The 6000-nt window shown below is 32.1% G+C and overlaps 1 pseudogene; it reads left to right on the forward strand.

Annotated features, from left to right (window-relative positions):
- The window catches only part of LOC109119093 (uncharacterized), a 97760-nt pseudogene extending 92163 nt beyond the window's left edge, over window positions 1-5597 (forward strand).
- The last annotated feature ends 403 nt before the right edge of the window (window positions 5598-6000 follow it).

Here is a 6000-nt window from a genome sequence, read left to right on the forward strand (position 1 = left end):
ATTTTATATCAACCTTTTTATAATGATATACTCATCCTCTCGATGTACTGGTTATTATCAGGCATTACCTGGAAAAATATTTATCTAAGAACAATATGTATATATATAAAAAGTCAATAAATGTCAGAAAATAATACAATGTAAATATTCTTTAGGACAGGAAGTGAAGTCTAGTCTTGATACTATAATATTCTCACACTCAAGACCACTTACAAGATAAATTGCAACAAAAGGCTAACAATAGAACTTGTAGAAATGGTATACACCACTCGCCATGGAAGCTTCATTATTTCAAATGAAAGCTGGCAACTAGATGAGAAAAAGAACAAAGTAATCTAAAAAACAAGGAAACTGTTGCAACAACATTCATCATGATATATTCCAGAAAGAGAGAACAGAAAGAGATTCTTATGTTTGATCACAAATAAACAGTATATAACTGTTGTTTGTGAGTAAAAATTTAGGCATATTACTAATTTTAGTAGGCTTGCTCTAATTAAAATTAATCATATTTTTCCTTCCATAATCCCTTAGATATAACTAAATATGGTGTATTTCTATCTCTAGCTCAACAAACAACGTAAGCATAACAATAATTTAATATTATCGAAATCATTGAGAATAGGGAGGAAATGCAATTACCACATACAATTATTGATCTTCCAATTGTGGTTGTATTCCTAAGTTCATGTCTATTTGTAAAGGATGGTTGGTAGGATCATGTTGCCCCATGACTGCAAATGCAATAGAAATTTTTTTTTAAATATGATAGATGAAAGTGCTTAAGATCAAATAAGGCTGAAATGTTTACAAAAGTTTAATAACTCTAGGTTTTGCTACTTAATACATGAAGTACCTTTATACTGAGACAACTAGATAAGCACCATATGAGTATACTGAATCAAATAGTGCACCATATGTTCTGATAGAATCTGATCTCTATGAATAAAATAGATAAATAATATTTTGATATTATCGACGGATTGGCATCAAAAAACACAATGAAAGAAGTAAAAAGGTTATCTTACCTACCAGATACTTATCATTGACTAATCATTCTACCACATAGCAAAATCCCACAAATACAACCACCAACATTTCAAGTAACTGTTCACGTCATACCCCCTACTTTGTCATCACATTCACACAATATATTACATGAGACTCCCTTAACACGAACACCCAATTTTTTTCTCCAAGGTGAAAACCACCTAAACATATGTCATCACACACACTACCTCAACTCCTCGCCATTACGACACATGAACAACCCTTATTGTCTATTACTCACCCCTTGAATATTTATCCTTTCCACCATACACAACAGGTTCGCTCATCATAACGAACAATCAAATATAAATCATTATACACGTGCCTACTAAGTACAACATAAGTAAGTAAATACAACACTAACTCACACGCACATATAAAACCTATACGATATCATAAACATTTACGAACAATGAACAACTTTACATTTTATATTACATCGTTGGTTCTCTCATGGAAACCAAACCTAATAGTTAGTTTTGTCAGAACGTGGCAACTAATCAACGTTAGTAGTGTCGGAACGTGGCAACTGAAACCATAGTTATGCCGGAACGTGGAGCCCAATTAAATAGTTATAAAGGAATGTGGCAACTGATCCATTCAAACATCATGATAACAATCACAACTAAAATATTGAAACAGACCCATTCAGCACATCACAATCACAACTGTATCTTCAAGATCATACATTTAATGCATGATTACATTGCAATCATAGTTCACCCATCACATTGACAACAAGTGTATCAACAATGTAATATTCATATACAAACATTAGTTTGACCATACTTAGCCTAGTTCATGATCTAACACTTGTTTATAGGTTTTAATCACAATTCATCAAAAATCGTCATTTTAATCGCTCCAATATGTTATCTAGCATGCATTCATAAATCTAGTTCCATTGGTGATTTCATAGTCCTATTCTTGAACCAATTGTTCCCATGATACCGATTCCAGAGTCCCTAAGAATTCATCGATTCCTCTTCTTAAGGCATAAATCCACATACTTTGATTTCTAGGGATTACTCATCAAATTTACTTGGTGCACGAAGGTCTACGTATAACCCTACCATTGATTTCCATATGTTATGCAGTAAGGACAACTTTATAACTAATTCATAAAACATAACCTACATGGGAGCCAAGCAGTTGCACAAAATTTTGACTTTGATTCCAGTTTTTTAGGCTTCACGATAGTGAATTTTTCCAAGAATCTGTAATATTTCAGTATCTTCACGCTAGAGATTTCCTTCTCCTTCATTCCCAAGCTTAAATCGGTTTTTGTATGGTTTTTAGGGTGTTTTAAAACTTATTTAGGTATTTTAGAAAGATGGAGAAAATAAGATTTTTCGTAATTTACATTCTATCTCGCCTATCCCGCCCTATCACTAGCTTACCCCGCTCTGGCACCACGCCGCCCTAGCAGTACTTGACATGCTGTGACGGGATAGTGGTCCCACAATTCCCTGAATTATTGTTTCTCCTAATTAAGGATAGTTCAGATCGTTACAACAAATTAAGAATATAGGTTATTCAACTTTCCAAATACACTAATCAATATGGTAGGCCATCTTTTTATACATCATATTGACGATAAATTTGATTTCAAAAAAATAGTAATGCAAAATGAACAAGGAATACAATTTATTAATTCCAATAATATAATAAGCTAGGAATATAATTTACTAAATTTCCAAATATAATGAATTAGGAATACAATTTATTAGTTTCCCAAATGAAATAGAAAACATGGTACGCCATCTCTCTCTCTCTCTCTCTCTATATATATATATATATATATATATATATATATATATATATTATATAGTCAATGAATCTGATTTCAATATAAATTAGTAAAACAACTTATTAAGTTCCCAAATATAGATATGGTAGGCCATCACTTTATATAATTATTTTCACTCAAGCTTATTCTACATTATTTTTGCTACTTATGTTCTATTAAAAAAATTAGAAATTCTTATTGCCATTCTTCAATTATTGATGTTCTTAACATGAGTAATCAAAACTCAGTAGATATATATAGTTTCTTAAGAATCGGTGTAGCGGTAAATCTGCTAAACCAATCCTCACAAAATTGGAGAAATCCTCCAACAAGTGATCCGGATCATCAACATGCTTAAATGGAGGAGATTGCAGAGGATGTTGAAGTGCCAATAGACAAAGTAGCAAGTTCAATAAAAGCTGAAGAGACTTATATCATATGTCAGGAAAGATTTGAGCTTGAACAAAGAATCGGGACACTTGGGTGCGGCCATGAGTATCATGTGGGGTGCATCAAACAATGGCTGCTTATAAAAAAGATTGCCCCGCATGCGGAGCTTCAGTTTTGCCCTTCACATAAACAAAGACTATACAAATGCATAAAATCTAGAGATTTATTTTATTTTGATATTGAGCTAGTCTAAAGATTATTTTCCTTATGTTTACAAGAACAATAGTTGTGTGTGTATGTACTCACGTTGCCCCTAATTACTTGTCCATTTTTGACTCGAAACACCTATTAAATTAATAATGATTGACATGGTGACTTACCATTTTTCCCTATTAATTATATAGTGCTTGAGTTAAAACATTAAGATTTTCAAAAAGTTCTACCTTTTTCTAAGGTATTAATTGAGAGTACAAGAGATACATTTTTTTTGTCCTTTCTTGATTTATCTATATGGACAAGTAATTTGTGACAACTAAAAAGGAAAATGTGGACAAACAATTATAGACAGAGAGAGAGAGAGTATATTCGAAAGTTCATATCATCAAACTTAGTAATTAAGATAAAGGATTTGTAAGTTGTGGTTATCTAGCACGATTTTTTACATACAAGAACCAATTTATTTCCTGCCCTAATTATTGTTAAGAGAAAACAAACAAAAATATCATTGTAGACACCCTCTAGCATAAACACATATATGACAAAACATAAATGGATTGTTTGGTTTTTCCACAACTGTAGTAATTACATAGATTCTTGAATTTGTTCTAATGTTGTCACTTTTTATCATACACCAGTTTAAGACACAAACAGATCCAAACACAGAGAATACACGTTCTATAATATGCAACTTTATTCCAGTCAATCTAACAAAGAACACGTACAATAATATGCAACTTTACCAAAATCCGGTATCTAGCCTTAGAATCCAATTTTTCTCTAATGGAAGCCAAATGAAGAAGCAATTTGCTTGTGCTTTGGCATTTTTACTGATTGCCACATGCACTATGACATACTCACCTTATCTTATGAATCAACAAATAAAATATACAACAAAGTACCAATTACAATTGCAAAAAGTGAAGACTACAAGGTACCTCAATGCCTAAAACTGAATATAAGACGTCGTTTTTGTCAAAGAATGATTACGAAAAAAAGACATTAGTTTTAAAAGATAATGAATAGAAAGTACCTTTGGTTGCTGAACAGGAATACAAGATACCTTAAGTGCCTAAATCAGAATACAAGATCTTGTCTTCTCCAATAATCAAATATTTCAATAAGTCATCATTTCCAGAAGATAGTAACAAGAAGATCATATGTTCCTAAGGCAGAATACAAGGAGTCATTTTTTTCCAAAATTTTACAATTTTAAGAAGCCACCCATTTTAGAAGATAACTATTACAAGGTGTCATAGGTTCCAAAGGTTATCTCACAGGCAAAAGAAGAATATAAGGTGTCTTTTTTGCCAAATAATGACTACTACAAGAAGCAGTTCGTTCTATATTACAACTACAAGAAAGCACCATATGTTCCAGAGCAATCCTCAATGGCTAAACCAGAATATAAAGAATCGTTTTTTGCAGAAAAGTCACTACTTTAAGAAGCTATCAATTACTGAAGACAATACAAGAAGGCGCCATATGATCCTGAGATACCCCAATGGATTAATCAGAATATAAGGAGTCATTTTTTTCAAAATTTGACAATTTTAAGAAGTCATCAGTTTCAGAAGATAACTATGAATATGTGTTATATATTACAAAGGTTCCCCCAGTGCCTAAAGAAAAATGCAAGGTCTGTTCTTTGCCAAAGGATGATTACTACAAGAAGCCACTAGTTTCAGAAGATAACTACAAGAAGGTGTCATATGTTCCAAAGGTTTCCTCAATGCCTAAAGAAGAATCCAAGGTGCCTTCCTTGTCAAAGAATGACAACTTCATGAAGACATCAATTCCAGAATATAACTACAAAAAGGTGTCATATGTTCCAAAATATGCGTTCAGTGCCTAAGGAAGAATACACGGTGACTTTTTTGCCTAAGAATGACTACTACAAGAAGTCATCAGTTTTAGAAGACAACTAAGAGAAGGTGTCTTATGTTCCTATGGTGACCTCAGTACCTAAATAAGAATATAAAACAGCTTTTTGTCAAAGAATGACTACTATAAGAAGTCATATGTTGTAGAAGATAAGTACAAAAAGATGCCCTCAGTACGTAAACCAAAATACTACGTGCCATCTTTGCCAAAAAATGACTACTACAAGAAGTCATCACCTTCTCCATCACCACCACCTCCATATTCTTAACTTTCCAACTTTCATGTTCAACATGCATGTTTCATTTTTGTCCTTCATCTCAACAAATATAAGCCAATAGCGTTCTCATATTTTGAGTTAGAAGGCATGATATCTTAATTTAAAATTCTTAAATTATTTTATGTGTTTTTTCTTTTCCTACTTCAGATTGTAATTGTATTTTCATGATGATTAGTTCCCTTCGTCTTGATTTTGATTCTAATATTGTCCTAAATTGATAAACTATTGTCTTTAGTTTCTAGTAAGGGTCATTATATAAATCTTTGTTATATATATGTTGTTGAGTATTCAATTCGGTCCTATATGACCAACCTTCGTCATCATTTCATGTTAGGCCAGTCAAAATATTTTCATATTTACCATTGCATTTTTCTTCGCCTTTTTGTATAGGTGA

Source organism: Solanum lycopersicum, chromosome 12 (assembly GCF_036512215.1).
Source record: "Solanum lycopersicum chromosome 12, SLM_r2.1".
NCBI classification, from domain to species: Eukaryota; Viridiplantae; Streptophyta; class Magnoliopsida; order Solanales; family Solanaceae; genus Solanum; species Solanum lycopersicum.